Raw genomic sequence first — 17,281 nt, forward strand, 5'->3', positions numbered from 1 at the left:
TCCAGGAACCGGAAAGTTGGCAGAAGATGTGAGGCAGGGGTAATCTTATATGGAGGAGGACAGGGCCGATAAAGTATATATATATATATATATATATATATATATATATATATATATAAACAGAGGAGCGCAGAGTACAAATACAAACATCATCACGTCCACACCCCACAGAACGGCGTCATGGAGGGCATGACCTCGTGCAGCCCGCCCAGGGTCGTGCCAATCACCCGGAAACCAAAGCCCCACCCTGGGCGGGTGACGTGGGACGTCAGGTGGCTGTCCAAGACCGGTCAGGTTGGGTGCAACACGTGGGCCGACATTAACAAAATAAGCATTCATCTCGTCCGGGGAGGCGACAGTGAGATTGTGAACACCGCTCCCCCCCCCCCCCCCCCTCCCTAACAGCGGGCGGATAATGCGGTTACAGAGAACTGCTCCCCTGATCACGCAGCCTCTCCTCAATTTCAGCCCGGCAGTCACGCCTGATCGCCGACCTCACCCTCTGGTTCAGCTCGCGGAAAGCCGGCGATCTCCCTCGCGACGCAAACACGCCCCTCCGCCATGCCATGAGGTCAGGGGTCACCGGGCTGAAATGTTCAATTTTCAGTCAAAAGTCATTAGTGATACAAATTACGTAACGTAGTTTTGAGCATGCACGTTTGACGAAAGGTGGACGAAAATGATAACGCATTTGAAAGAAGTACGTTTGAACAACATCATATCGTGCCTTTAGAAGGTACTTCAGGCGGGTATTTCACCTGTGCAATTTTTAGACTGATGGTGAGAACGGATTGGGCTTTACAGCGCCGCGAATTAATGCCAGAATCTGATGTTCCTTAGAGGGATGCATCATTTCACGCTGTTCGTCTCCCTGATGCAGGGGGCCTTCTGACGCGCTTATTGGAACCCAGATCGAAGAACCCTCATTGACACAATAACATCCATGATCGCCGCAGGTGGTCCAATAACTGGCACATAGACTCAATTTGGTTTAGCGGGCACGTGTTGGAATTGTGTTGGAGGGCCCACCGTTCAGTACTAGGGGCCCTAACTGGCATAGGATCCTTCCATTGCCTCATTGTAAACAGCCATCATGAGTTCTCGTGCTTCCTTTCATTGTCAGAGAGCACCGACCAACGCAAGAGACCCTCTATCATTCGGGGTCCCGTCCTCGCCTCTGATGAATAATCTTCCGCTGCCCGACGTGAGGACCTTTGTTGACACAGAATACCCTGTTAGGCATTGTGGGCTTCTCAACGATACAGGTACATACAGGCCCCGTAGTATAGCAGGGACCCCAACCAGTGTAAATCGCGGGCCCGGCCGCGTCCCTGCTCGGGAAATGACCGGAGCTCAGACTGACACGGTGCCGACGATTCGGTGTTGGTAATCTCTGGCCGAAACAAAGGAACGCTCTGTCTCAGGGGTCCCCAATCACTCGGGGTGACAATTTCTGCAAATTATTGGGGAACCGAACCCAACCGAACCGAAGACCCGACATTCCCCCCCCCCCCCCATTTTTCCCACGGGATTTAGCCCACGTTAGTTTGATTAAACACAGTATATGTTTTAATCTTTGTGTAATTTATGTCTTTAATTTAAGCAGTATGGAAGTCATGCAGGGTTAGATCCAGACAGCAGGCACTGAACTCACGCATCTCTTCTGATCGGCACTTAAAGGCGCCCTTTTAGAGGCCACCTTAGGGCATCGATGGCACTCTTCTATGGCGGTCATTGGATGCGGCACGCATTTCGGTTGTGGGGGACGGGGACAAGGTTAGCCATGAAGGACTTAGGTCATCCCCATATTCCAGAGCTTTTCACTTTACCCGCACAAACCGAGACGCCACTACGCAGAAAGACCAAGAAAGATAGTATTTGCGATACGCTTATCTTTTACCCACCTTTTTGGTAATATTTCAGCTAAAAACATTGGGGCCAAACTAACATGACGGGGGGGGAGGGGGCGGGGCAACTCAACATTGAAGGGCCAGGGTCTCACAAAAGAATACAAATCGACACCCGTGGTGCAGAGGCCCTCTAACTGACATTCGAAATCACAGTCCCACGGGAGGGGGCCACTAATGTGACCTACAGTCAGCCCCCTTGGGCCGCTCAGCCAGCCTTTGGGACCTTCAGCCTTTCAATCGAGCCCTTGATCTTTGGTATAGAGAGACCCTTCGGCACCTCTTCGGGCCTCCTCAAACCCCGCTCCGACTCGGGGCCACTTGCCGCCACAGGATCCTGTTAGGCCCTGTTCCCCTTGACCGACAAAGGAGCCCCTCATTGTGACAAGGACCCCGAACATTGCAAATCGCGAGCCTCGGCTTCGCTCGTGGTTGGTACAGGGGTGTCAAGGGCTCAGGCGAACACGGAGCCGACTGTTGGCTTCGTGTCGAAGCTCTTTATAATAGGGATAGAGAAGACCAATAAGAGGGCCCCAACAGAAGTTCTCTGAGTGACATTTCTGGTCATAGGAATACAGATGGAGGGCCGGGCTCAAGTCCAATTGGACTGTTGATTTTGGGTCCCAAGCCCCTTTCGGCCCCTCTTCGGACCTCCTCAAACAAAGCCCGTGACCGATTAGGGGCCACTAGCCAACACATGACGCTTTGTCAAGCACTGTGCACCCCTGACGGACACAGGGACCCAAATACAGTTTCAGAGACACAGACCGATGCAAACAATAGCCCACGGCCTTGCTCGGGCTTGGAGAGTGGACGCCGTGGTCTAAATTGACAGGGAGCCAACTGTTCAGTGTTCGTGGGCTGCGGCCGACTGAGACACCCGAACTGTCTCAAGGGATTCTCAAACGGTACAAGGGGACCTCTAACTGATATTTTAGGTCACGACCCTACGGGCCGAGATTCTTTATATGACCTATAGCCAGTCCTTAGGGCCCTTACGCCCTCCAACCGGACCTTTGATAGTCGGCTCAGTTAGGCCGCCCAGACCCCTCTTCGGGCCTCATCGAACATTGCCCTTGGTCCGCTCGGGGCCCCTTGTGAGCACTGGACTCTCTGTTGGGCGCTGTGGCTTCTGACAGATACAAGGGCCCAACCAGTGTAAATCGCTGGCCCGGTTTTGTGACTCATCGGGCAGTGGTCCCTTAGGCCAATACCGACACGGAACCGACGGCACGGTAATGGTGGTGCCTGACCAACACATAGAATCATATCGACTTAATGGGTCCTCGAACGGTGCAAAAGACCCTCTGACTGTCATCTGGGGGCTTGTCCCCGCACGTCAAGGCCCATGATGACGACTCCGTCCGGCCCCTAGTGCCCTTAGGCTCTCCAATCGGGTCACTGATCGTTGGCCTCGGCGGGCCCTTTTCGGACCCCTCGAGTCTTCGGGCCTCCATCTATTCGAAAAGAGGTTTCTTATTTCCGTGCAGTCAACCACCATACGCATTATCCGCCCGCTGTTAGGGAGGGGGGGGGGGGGGGAGAGCGGTGCTCACAATCTCACTGTCGCCTCCCCGGACGAGATGAATGCTTATTTTGTTAATGTCGGCCCACGTGTTTGCATCCCAACCTGCCGGTCTCGGACAGCCACCTGACGTCCCACGTCACCCGCCCAGGGTGGGGCTTTTGGTTTCCGGGTGATTGGCACGACCCTGGGCGGGCTGCACGAGGTCATGCCCTCCATGACGCGTTCTGTGGGGTGTGGACGTGATGACGACTCCGTCAGGCCTCCAGCGTCCTTAGGCTCTCCAATCGGGTCACTGATCGTTGGCCTCGGTGGGCCCTCCAGACTTTTCGGGCCTCGAGAGTCTTCGGGCCTTCAGCTATTCGAAAAGAGGTTTCTTATTTCCGTGCAGTCAACCACCGCACGAAAAGTATGCACCCTGAAGAAAGTTTAGGGGCTCGTCTTAGACCCCACAACAGCCATCAATGGCTTCCACTAGTCACTCTACCATTTGCTCAGAGAACCCGCATTCCGCAGCCACTGCCCAATTAGCTTCAAGACGGCATGGGGTAGCCACCTATTTCATGGCCTACCAATAACGTTTTCAGCGTGGGGGATATAGGTAGGTACCGGCATATAGCGCTGGAAGGAGCAGAACGGCATATTCCTCGTCAATTCAATCCTCACACATCATTATTTGGTTCAGCAGGGGCGCTGCGGGCTGATGAACGACTCAAATCCTCCTCATGTGCGGGCGCGCTCAGAATCATTTAAGGCTCGGCCCTGTACACTGAACTAAAATACTCGTCATCATCACCTTCTACAAATCCCCACACCATCTTCCACTTACCTCGTTCCACCTGCTGCACCTCTCACATATTGTCTTCAAAGATGCCAGTGAATAAACACACGCACGTGCGCATACAAAGCGTGAGAGAGACACAAACAAACGGCAAACTCAGTCCACGCACGCTGCACCCTGGCGCTCAGCTCCGCCCGCTCGGGTGGGGCTGTTCCCGACGGTCCCGGTGCCGCGGGGTCGGCTGTCCCTACCGGTCCCATTTAAGCAGTGTCGGGCGTTCTCGACGCGACGAGAGACGCAAACCACCTGCTGGCCAGTGTGAAACACATGGGTGTAGGAGCAGGAGGGGTAGGGGGCCACGGCTCCCCACTTTTCATGAGGGGAGGTGGGGGTGGGGGAGCAATGTTAGCTGGCCCCCACTTTTTCAAACTTAAGCTTCGTTGAGCTTAATTTGTACTACGTCAAACACGCGTGCCGATTTACCAAGCTCACTAGCCATCTTCCTCCAACCACGCCGGACACAAATGCTTCATATGGTAAATGGCAGCATCCTATTCTTGCATGCACGGCGAACGGATATACTCAGGGGCAAACCCGAGGCTCCTCTAGTACCAAAGGCTCCGTTCCGCCTTTTTATATAGTCCCGGTTCTTCTGCATGGCTGCTTCCATCCGCTCAGTACATGTCCACTGTATCTAGAATGATATGATGCATCTCTTTGTGGGTTCCAGGGGACCCCGCACCGTGGGGTCAGAATGACAGCCGAAATGCATCCCAAGCTGGGACAGAATGACCGTTCAGCCCTGGACCGGCAGTGCTAATGCGCTTCCTAGTGTTCTGCCTACGGTCCCTTGCCCGGAAACCGCGAGGTGTCTCAGAAATGTTTGATTGGGTGAATTAGGTTAAACATAACAAAGCGAAACCATACTCGCCTGAAAACGTACATTCTTTTGCAGAATCGACGACTGAGATAAATAACATGATGAAGGTTTAGACCACGCCCACTTGTAATCTCAGGAGCAAGAGCAGCGATGGCCGGGATTACAGCTTCGCAAAACCGAACAATGCTAGCCGCTGCAGGCAACACCAAGCGGCAGGCGCCTTACGCGCAAGGACGACCGCCGTGAAATAATGCTTCCGAAAGTCTGTCAAAATAGATTTGAACTACCAAAAGGTTAGACTGGGGGATATGTTTTTAACAGTTGTGAGGATGTTCTCTGGTCAAATTAACATTAACGGCAACACGGTAATAGAGATTCTGCCTTTAATCTTCCAGTTCCAACATCAGATCCCACCATAACTTTGTGGTGCTGTAAAGGCTAATCCGTCCTGATTGTTAATATAAACGCCGCACAGTTAAAACAAACGCCCGGCATACTTTTCAAACGTGCGAATTATATTTCCCAAAGGGTTAAAAAGTATTTCTTATGCGCCATCTTTGTCGTCTGCCGGTTGGCCACCACGCAATGTCAGCCGAGCGGCCACCGCCTCTTGGCCTACGGAGACTGCAACGCTGGGCGTCAAGGCTGTTGCAAGATTTCGAACGCGCATGTTCAAAAAATGTCACATAGGTTTTCTCAGTAAACTATTCTGAACGAATGTTGAAAATTTCAAGGCGACCACGGGTCAGCCATGTCAATACAAATTTTGGCCCCATTTCGATCTACAAACAACGTTCAGGGAGCCTTCAATGTCTCTGAAGAACACAGCGAATAGCATGGCAAGGCTTCCGAGTTCTACCGGTTTAGGAAGACTGCACTGAGCCATCGTAAAATTAGGAGCATCAGTTATATATTCCATACAGTCGTTCATCGCCCCATCCCTGCAGTTTAATGACTTCAACATGCAAACGGAATTGATCTGGTGGCAACTTTTGGTTTCTGTTTCTGTTCTGGTTGCAAAATAAAGATGATAATTAAACGAACAGCGATGTCCCTCGTCAATAAGTGAGCTATTTCCAGCGATTCTTTTTTGTGGCGGCCTTTCACCACCAGGGAGCATTTGTCACTGGGCCCCTCCCCTGGGAAGGCTCATTAACAAGTTATATCTAGCGGTTTTAGGGATCACCATCTGGGGGGCTTTTGTCAACCCTATGATCCCGCTTGGCAAAGCTTTGGCTACACTCCTGCCTACAAAGAAGAGCAGATCAAGTCGGCAAAGTTGAATGAGGGGAAGTGAGTGCTCAGTGGACAAAATCATGGGAGGAAGCGCGCGGCAGGACCGAGAGCGAGAGAAGACATGGATGAGCAGCGAACATCGAGTGCGAGGGAGCGATCAAGACAGCACGCACGGCTGTATTCTTAGGAGTCTTCGGTGCCGATGCGGCCATAAGTGACGCCAGCTCCTCTTGTGGCTGAAGTCCAACCACACGCTTAATCCTACACCAACATGACAGGATTCAGCTTTGCTCTTTGATAGTCTTAAATTTTGTTAAAGGGGGCTGGAATTGGTGGTGGCGCAAAGCATCGCACAAGACCAGACCGAAGGTCACCAATGCCCCATTTTATACACACGTTCTCAGTAATGCCATCAGCAAGGTGTCATGCTGTTGCACGGATGCACACACATCGTTCAGCAGTTTGTGGCCGCATATGGGCGATCTCATTCAAAAGTTCTGACCCGCTAGGCAGCTAGATCCGTTTTGATGCAATACATGGGGCGGAAATTACTTCAACATTCAAACACGACTTGCACAATTGACCACATCCACGCATTTCCGCGGCGTCACCACACATACACATGGTTCGATAGAACAAAACAATGCTATATGTGGGGATCACACGACGGCGGAAGTGCTGACAACACCATCGGGCTTCATAGGGCGCTACTTCACCTAGACTGGGCAGTGCGGCCATATTTGGCCAGTTGAAATCAGGGGCGGAATGCCGATAGTTTAAACGTGTCGATGCGTCGATATTTTGCGTGCTTTCACACTCCCGGATCGGACATCGCGGCCTGTTGCTCCTCCCCTCGTGCAAGATTGAGCAATGAGCATTGAGCCGGCCAGTGGAAAACCCAGCATGCACGCGCCTTGGGGCTGGCAAATAGGCTGGGCAGGTTGGATGTCAGGGTCTAGGGTCATAGGAAAGTCTATAAGCTGTCTGTAAAATGTGCGTGCGGATGCCTCCGTGGAGCCAGAATGCTGGTAGCGTAAATTCACTTACATCAAGCACATCGAAGTTAATTAAATTTTACAACGCTAAGGCTGAGTATCGCGCAAAGAAGCACTTACAACGCGAGACAATATCATCGTCGTTGACACACTATTTATTCACACTCGGCGTGTTAGCTTCAGCTGGTACTCGTTATCATAGCTTTTTGCCGTGCCTCCTACTTACTGTTTCCACCTAACGCCAGGAACTTAGATTGGGAATGCCGAGCAGAGGACACTTCTAAATCAATTGTAGTGTGCTTACATAGCTACGTAAGCAACTACTCAATCACTTTCAAAGACAACAAACGTGTTAAGGTGTAGTTTGGTACGCATACACGCACAACATAACCAGCCCATTTAAAAAAAAGATTGCCATCGAGACCAAGACAAGAGTACCACAGTACGTCGCGCCGTGTCACTCGCTCCAACGGAGGATGGCGGCTGGAGCTGCCAAAATACCGGCTGGCGTGCTCGCAGAGGTTTTCGATACCGAGCGTCGTCCTTATGGAATGGGCTGCCGCCTGGTGCTACTAAGTGCCACTCACTGTACGCCTTCAAGCGAGCCGTGAGGAACGTGAGATTTGGCGGCTATTTGAGATAAGGTTATATTGCGGCTGATGCACAGTCATACCCTTGTGCCTTCTTATCTGCACGTTTGCAGTGTGTTTAGTCACCCACATTGTATTTGTCAGAGTAATCGTGCTCTTGGTTTTATATTTAACTGCATAGGCATCAGATGATCACCTTTTATATATTGTTTTGACGTCATGTACTGGTCGCAAATCCGGAGTAGCCACTTGATGGATGGATTTTAGATCAAATATATACATGCATGCATGCACACGTGCATCACATCGCGTCAGCCGAAGCGCCAACAAATCTAGAGACATTTTAAAAGCAGCAAGATCCACCAAATACCACTAGAAGTCTCTAGGCAAAAGTGTCTAGCGACTTGGATACAAATACACGCAAAAGCAGCGCACATGTTGCAGTTGCGGCTGTTTTCAGTGTTCACTGCACGTTCGTCGATCTGGCAGCACAGTTATGTCCAACTGCTAGTTTGATATTCCGGGGTGCTACGATCGCGTTAAAATTTGGTGTGCATAACCTTCTCAACACGATGATTCGGAAATCAGTCTTTGAGGTGGGATCTTGCGTAATTTCCTAGTTACAAGGCGCGTAACATCGCCAGATCGACGTTGTGGGACGCTTCGATTGCCCCTAAGTTTGGTGTACAGGGCCTTCTCAACACGACGTCCATCAATCTAGCAGCAGATTGATATCCAATTGCCAGTCGGATATTCCGGGGCGTCATGATCGCCTCAAAATTTGGTGAGCATGACCTTCTCAACACGCTGATCACGAAAATCAGTGTCTTTGGGGTGGGATTTCGCATAACTTCAGGGTTACAAGGCGCGTAGCATCACCAGATCGACGTTGCGGGGCGTTTCGATCGCCTCCAAATTTGGTGTACAGGGCCTTCTCAATACGTTGATTCCGAAAACCAGTGTCTTTGGGGTGGGACTTTGCGTAACTTCCGATTTATACGTCGCGTAACACCCCAGTTAATTATAGCGGGACGTCTCGATTGCCTCCAAATTTAGTGTGCAGGACCTTCTTAACACGCTGATTCCAAAAACCATTGTCTTTGGGGTGGGATTTTGCGTAACTTTCGAGCTATACGACGCTTAACACCCCAGTTGGATATTGCGGGGCGTCTCGATTGGCTCCAAATTTGGTGTGCAGGGCCTTCTCAACACGCTGACTCCGAAAATCACCGTTTCTGGGGTGGGATTTTGCGTAACTTCCGAGTTATACGACGCGTAACTGTAGACGACGTCACTTGTAGGCGGCGGCACTTCCGTAGACGGCGCCACCACCGTAGCTGGCGTCATGAAAGTTGTGGGCGGCGCTACTGAAAATGCGCCTGCCGCCCGATTCGCTAGATGTTACCGTGGCCTATGCAGTATCAGGTTTTACTTGGAAGTTGTCACGTCAGCTCCACCAGCTGTACCTACAATGATTTCCTACCGCTTAAATTATTTCTTCACGCCGACAAAAATAGTTTCACTTAGTAAAAACTGTTCATTGGGCGAATTGTTTCATAATGTCTTATATGCCTTTCGTCAGCGGCAACAGACAAGCTCTGCCAACATCCGCTCCCTCTCACGCCGCGACACACACATGCGACGGTGGGGCCGCTCGCTGCTCCATTGACTGCCGAATAAACCTTTGCTGTTAAGATACTCGCTCAAGTGTTAATGCCCATACACACAACATAACACCCCAGTTGGATGTTGCGGGGCGTCTCGATTGCCTCCAAATTTGGTGTGCAGGGCCTTCTCAACACGGCTGATTCCGAAAATCACTGTCTTTGGGGTGGGATTTTGCGTTATTTCCGAGTTATACGATGCGTAACACCCCAGTTGGATATTGCGGGGCGTCTCGATTGGCTCAAAATTTGGTGTGCATGGCCTTCTTAACACGCTGATTCCGAAAACAAACGTCTTTGGGGTCGGATTTTGCGTAAGTTCCGAGCTATACGACGCGTAACACCACAGTTGGATATTGCGTGGCGTTTCCATTGCCTACAAATTTGGTGTGCCGGACCTTCTCAACACACTGATTCCGAAAATCAGTGTCTTTGGTGTGGGATTTTGCGTAACTTCCGAGTTTTACGACGCGCAACACCCCAGTTTGATGCTGCGGGGTGCCTCGATTGCCTCCAAATTTGGTGTACAGGGCCTTCTTAACACGCTGATTCCGAATATCACTGTCTTTGGGGTGGGTTTTTGTGTAACTTCCGAGTTACAAGGCACATAACACCACCAGATGGACGTTGCAGGGCTTTTCGATTGCCTCCAAATTTGGTGTTCGGGGCCTTTTCAACACGCTGATTCCGAAAATCAGTGTCTTTGGGGGGAGGGAATTCTGCGTAATTCCGAGTTATACGACGCGTAAGACTCCAGTTCGATACCGCGGGGCGTCTCGATTGCCTCCAAATTTGGTGCGCAGAGCCTTCTTTACACGCTGATTCCGAATATCACTGTCTTTGGGGAAGGATTTTGCGTAACTCCCGAGTTATACGACACGTAACACCCCAGTTGGATACTGCGGGGCGTCTCGCTTGCCCCCAAATTTGCTGTGCAGGGCTTTCCCAACACGCTGTTTCCGAAAAGCATAATTACTTGAGTAGCATTTTGTGTAACTTCCGAGTTACAAGGTGTGCATTGTGCCAGTTTCATATTGCAACCTTATTAGCAGTGAAACCTGCCGGATATCAATTTCGCCAAAGCCCGTGATTTCCCTCACTTGCCCACGAGCATACTGTTTTCCTGTCAAAATTTGATTAGGATGAGGAAGTGCAGTAACGTGGGTAGTGAGAAACTGTGGGTATTGGTCGTAATGAGCAGCTTTATTTTTCATACATGAATTTTGGGGGGACAATCTGATTTTTGGGCACTTTTGGACGGACAGCTGATCCGTCCTTGTGTTTTCGATTGGACTTTGGGCAATCATTTCCGGAAAACCGTCTGGCCAGGAGATATCACCCCACCATTACACAAATGGAAAGTGATGGTTCTCGCTGCTGCTGCTTTGGATTCTTCTGACATTACTAGAGCGTATCCGTGAGTCCGTGAAAGGCCGAATACTTTGGGTACTGAATCAAGTTTAAATTTTGTTTTCTGCAATTCGTGCATATGCGAAGTGTGTTTTACGTCACAAACAACACCCTAGAGAAGTTCGATTTCATTTCATTTTCAACATACCGAAACATACGTATGGATATATATATATATATATATATATATATATATATATATATATATATATATAAATATACATATATATATACATATATATTTATATATTTACATATATATATATATATATATATATATATATATATATATATATATATATATATATATATATATATATATATATATATATGGAACGTACGAAGCAGTCATCGAAAATGAGCTAGGCACATCGGACCTCACAATAAACCAGCTTTAAAACGCCATTCTCAAGGCCACCATCACCTGCTTTATTCGTACTTATCATTCTTGTTATTCTTGTGATCAAGCACGCCGCGCTCCTGTGAACATTTGATTCACGGTGGCGCGCTGATCCTGCCACATATCTTCAGCCGCCAGCCAGCCAGCCATCTCGAACGACGGCCATCACAGGAGCACGACCAAGTGACAGACATTGCCAGTAAAAACGTCGCTTCACGGAAGAAGAAAATCATCACCGGCACATGGCCGCAACCCGAGTTCGTTTCCATCCCCTGCCTGATCCACTGCGTGAAACAGTGCGGGATGCGGGCAACAAAATCAATCAGTGACGCGTGGGGAAGAGGCTGGCTGCCGTCAGCACCTGGGTAAGGACGGGATCGGCGGCAATCAGCGCCCGGCGCCGCACGTCGTGTGCCGTCTCATGCTTCGGCATGCAGCCGGCTATCAGCTGCCGGGCCCCTTGACCACCGGTGTGTCGACGTCGCCGTCCGGCCGGCTATCAGCTGCCGGGCCCCCTGACCACCGGTGTGTCGACGTCGCCGTCCGGCCGGCTATCAGCTGCGGGCCCCCTGACCACCGGTGTGTCGACGTCGCCGTCCGGCCGGCTGTCAGCTGCGGGCCCCCTGACCACCGGTGTGTCGACGTCGCCGTCCGGCCGGCTGTCAGCTGCCAGGCCCCCTGACCACCGGTGTGCCGACGTCGCCGTCCGGCCGGCTTGCGTAGTGTGGCGTCTCCACCGCGGCCAGCGGCAGCGGGCTGATGTGGCCGGCCAGCGACATGGGCAGGCGTGCACAAGTAGCATGTTATGGGTTGGCTATGTCAAGACCCGACCTGAGGTAAAGCACCTCAAAAGCGTGAAGAGAAAACTTAGCATGCAAACCAGTGAAATCGGAACTCCAACCTGCTGCACCAATTGCTGTATAACTTTCACCATTGGATGCACCGCACGTCATTCCAACTTTCAATTGACATTGAGTGACCGTAGAGCAGATCGAAAACCAGCAAATTGCACAACTAGGAACTCATTGTTTGCAGGCAACACAGCCCTCAGAATCAACTGAAGCGACCGCTGCTAAACGCTCCTCATTAGGTGTGCCATACCTGGTTTCTGTCAGTTAAAAGGTTGGTTCCAAACTCCTTGCTTGCAGCTAACTGATTTATTAGAACATGCTGAACCGATCGCTGCCAGATGTTCACCATTGCATGATTGGATGCGCTATACCTGACGCGAACGCCCTGCCCACCAAATTTGGAGGCAATCGAGACGACGCCCGGCAATATTCAACTGGGGTGTTACGCGCCTTGTAACTCGGAAATTACGCAAAATTCCACCCCAAAGACGGTGATTTTTGGTACCAGCGTGTTGAGAAGGTCCTGCACACCAAATTTGGAGGCAATCAAGACGCCCCGCGATATCCAACTGGGGTGTTACGCCTAACATAACTCGGAAGTTACATAAAATCTCACCCCAAAAACGGTGGTTTTCGGAATCAGCGTATCGGGAAGGCAAATTTCCCACCTTTAAGAGCGGTTTCTCATCGCAACCAAAGCAAACGTCCACGCGCGGTTGTAAATGTATGACTACAGTACGCTGATGCCCGCTTCTGAATTGACACAAGATAGTGACATTTACAGTTCTAGAACTAGCTTAGTTGCTAACTCACATTAAAAACAAGTTTCCAGGAAGCGCTCGTGTGCCTAACCTAGCTGAGACGCGGCGGCAAGCACACAAACGTGTTGGATCCACACTCATCGGTATGCCATGTCATCCCCCTCCGCCGTTAAGTCCATGTAGGTCCGCTGTTCCCGAGTGGACGTGGCGGTCTGGGGTGTGCTGGCCACGCTGTTCTGCCGCTGTATTTAAGACGCAATATTGCACATATGACCTACCACGACAAGCTGAAAGCTAAGCAATGAGAGGCGTTGGCTAAACGGGAGTAAGTATTCTGCACTGCATTGGCTGGCCCCCACTAAAAGGTAGCTGACCGATTCTGTGATGTGCCATACTGATCCTCGGCGCTCGCTAACCGGACTGAATAAGCTGCTTCGATGGCCGGTGTCAGACATTGGCCACAGATGTTTAGCGATAGCGTAATTAAATTTATGGATGTTGCAAACCCACATCATTTACGATCCTAGGGAGGCTCAATAACGGTCAAGGTCCATGCTTGTGCCACATTAAGATGTAATCGTAACTTGCGTGGACCTAAAATAGCACCGTCCTGCGACTAACACAAATACGTTTGATAAGAGTGGGATAGGCCCACACTTCACCACGTCTGCCCTGGTCTGATAGATCAGCCATCATGCATAACAGACAACAGAGCATGTGAAAGCAGAAGAGGATAAGGGGGGTTAATATCAGCAGTTTTTTTTTTGTTCCGCATTTAATTTAAGAGGCATGGAGTGGTCGACGAGGCGAGGCCTACAAATGCTGTAAAACTAACATACGCCAATCGCAGGGACTTACGGACTACACATCTCCAAAATATGTATCCGCGTATCCACACGCTGAGAACAGATCAAGAAATGTCATATGAACGTCAGAAAATATAGCTGGCACAAATCAGCCCTGCAATGTATACTCTATCTTGCCGAGTAAAAGATAAGGGCAGCATATATCGCACAACATGCACTTGCACGAAGGACATCGCCGCTTATTTAAATGACATCAAAAGTGTAATGTGCTGTGATTTTTACGCCACGCTATACAGATGCGAGGTTGTTTGATCAATGGCAAATGCAAACAATGAAAAACTTTGGTTTTGGCCCTAGACGTCACTGGGGTTGCAAATCGGAGTATTGTGATCTTTTTGGGGTGCTCCATCTCCCAAAAGTTTGTCGAAATCCTTTGGCAGGCTGTTGACAAACCTCCAGCCGGGATTTAGTGGCAAACTTGATCGGCTTCCGAGGAATGACTCTGCTTGAAACGGGCTTCACGGTGGTGCCACGTTCATGGCAAAAGTCGTCAGTGCTCAGACCACAACGAACTGCGGTGCGCAACATGTATTAGCACGACGGATACCATAAGTGCTATTCTTTTTGGGACAGCAGGCAGATGTCACCCACAGTTTCCACGTAGCCGACTCGGCATGAGTGAAAAATCCCATGCAGACATGTGTATGGAGCCCTCCAAATGGATACCAGCTTCCGATCCCAGGATCCTATCCCCAGGGCCGATCCAAGCACCCGATCCCATGGGTCTACTTACATGTAATCCTATGGGATCCTGGATCCACCCGTGGGATTCGGGTACATGTCTTCTCTAGTACGTATAGTAGAACCATGCGAAGTCCGCTATTGGAATTGTTGCAGGTTTTACCGTCATGATATCGGGGTCACGAAGCCTTGCGTTCTCACCTTCCACTGGTAGTGTCGAGGTCAGGAGAACCAGTCAGCGACGAGAATCTTTGGCCCCAGTTATCGAGCCTGCATTGACATCAAATCACAGGTCGGCGTTCAGGAGAACGCCATAAATTTTGCGTGCGGTTTATTGCTGCCCGGTGCGCTTCGTAGTGAGGTGACACACAAGCATCCTCTTCCAGGATGGCCTCGCATGTTCCTCACGGATTGATATCACTTCCCCAGGTCAGTATGCCATGGTGCACTCGGTCACAGGCGGCATTGTGACCGAGGGCTTAATGCCCACGGATTCCAGGCCCCTTCGCATTAGAGCAGATAACGTCCATCGGACGTGATTCATTGGCCCTGTGAAACCGCGAGGGTCTTTCACTTGGGTTGACATACGGTAGTCGGGACTATTGCTGGGTTCAATTCATACCCCATCTCCCATGGCTACAGCCTTTTTATGATCTCAATGGAAGTTGAGCTTTCACCCAGCACAGCCAGCGGGCGCACGCAAACGACATCGATTTCATCTGCCCTGACCGGCCGCAGCGGCAGCTGTTGCACGTGTCAGAATCCAGCTCTCGGCTCGGAGATTGTTTCCAACACATCGCGCCAGCAGAAGCTGAGGTCGAAGTTCCCATATAGTACACATAATAGTACACTACCCCCCACCTCCCCACTCCAACCGGTGGACGGCTTCAGAAAGCGAGGATACGATACAGGTCACTTTGGAACTGCACGGTCCTCAGGGTTCCAGGACCTAGTTTCATACAGCGGAAGTACAAGCCTACACGATTTTATTCGCATCGGATAAACTTGTGGACTCAATCAATTTGACACGTCCTGTTTGTCCGATGTCTTGAGAATAGAAACGTCCAGTGAAATATGTTCGTCTCCTGTTGGTAGGCTCAAACGGGGCAATTGAAAATTGCTTGAGTTCGTATTTTCGTTTCAAGAGACAAAGCTGAGACCAGTTGTACTAAATGAGACGATTAGATTCGTTTGTCGAGTAGAAAAACGTCATGAAGCCAATATAGCGTACGATCCACACGTCCACATCGGGACGCGGGTCCCAGCCTCCTGTTGTGAAACGAGCTATATGCGACAATACTCACCAGAGTCTCCGCCACGCAAACAACGCACGGGGCAGGCCTCCATCTTCACGTTCCCTGGTCACCCCGCCACAGTCTCCGTCCGTCCCGCCTTGCGCCCCGGGCTGCAGGGCGTCGCAACGGCTCGCGCGCACACGCAGTGCTCCTCGAGTCGATAAGGAGACGCGAGGGCGGACGCGTAACCGTCGCAGCTCACCAGCACAGCGCGTAAAGGGATCAGCGCCGAGGCCACGGGCCGAGTGGGGCCGGAGATTGGGGTCGGGATGGGGCGGAGGACGCTCGATACGCCCTGAGTCACTCATCTCCCACCGCTCGTCGGCTTCAGCGCCGCCGCCGCCGCTCGCGCCGTCTGCTGTCTCGCGGCAGCCACGGCCGACTCAGGTGATCCTGCGTCGGCGCGGTTTGGACAGGGTTGAACGCCGGAGCGGTGGTCACCGCACGGAGGCGATCCTGTTTTTACGGTCGTTCGTTACGGTCATTTGTCTGCCGGGAAGTGATGCTCCCTGTTGTACACTGTACGTTGTGCAGTGATGCTCCCCGTATTCAAGCGTATGTTCTTGTATTGTCTGGGTGCGACTAGACAGTGGTTTTTGTGTGCTTTTTGTGTTTAGATCCTCAGCCGGCTTGTAATTAATGCGTGCACAAGCTGAAGAACATGTAGAACATCAGCATACCTAGCCGCACAAAACTGGAGACGCCGAAATCACACTTTATGAAAATTGGAAGGAACAGTTCCCTCTTGCCCCCTCCCCTCTCCAGGCATGGATACTCTCATGCGTATTACTCACTCCCCAAAACTATGCATTTTGCATTGAAATTTAACGACACCCTGCGTAAGTTGTTGGGTGCATTTGCGAGGAGCATTATGCGCGTAGATGAGACAGGAGTCAAAGCCTCATTCCCCGTAGAAAGACCGGAAGAATGGAGATATAGATGTATTGAGTTTTTTAGTTACTTCTGCTATTCGTTTCGATAAAGGCGTGTTGCTGAAATGTCGACGCATTTATATTTCCATTCTCCTGGTTTTTCTACGAGGAACAAAGCTATTACTACTGTCTTATCAACGACACCCTGCCCCCTTCAAGCAGTCTGATTATCGCGTTACCAAGTACCGTATGTCCGGCAACGTCTCGTCTGCTTAGCTGTGTCACATCGTCTTAATCTTTACATGTTTACCGAATGAGTAAGGTCATAGGTGTCTGTCCATACTAGACTGACTGATTGGCAGACAGCGCCGCAGTTTAGTGCGTCGAGCATTTCCCTAGACAGCGGTCGGTTATCATTGTTGTAAATCTTCAAAATCATGCGTGGCTCGAATCAGACATTTACAAAGATACTCCGGCAGAAACCTGTTCAGCGATGGTGTCTTCACCTACGGAACCAGCGGATGAATTCAACCTTGTCCCTCCGAGGCCTGAACACAGTGATCCCGT

This window comes from Pollicipes pollicipes, unplaced genomic scaffold, assembly GCF_011947565.3.
Source record: "Pollicipes pollicipes isolate AB1234 unplaced genomic scaffold, Ppol_2.1 Scaffold_2543;HRSCAF=2982_pilon_pilon_pilon, whole genome shotgun sequence".
Lineage (NCBI taxonomy): Eukaryota > Metazoa > Arthropoda > Thecostraca > Pollicipedomorpha > Pollicipedidae > Pollicipes > Pollicipes pollicipes.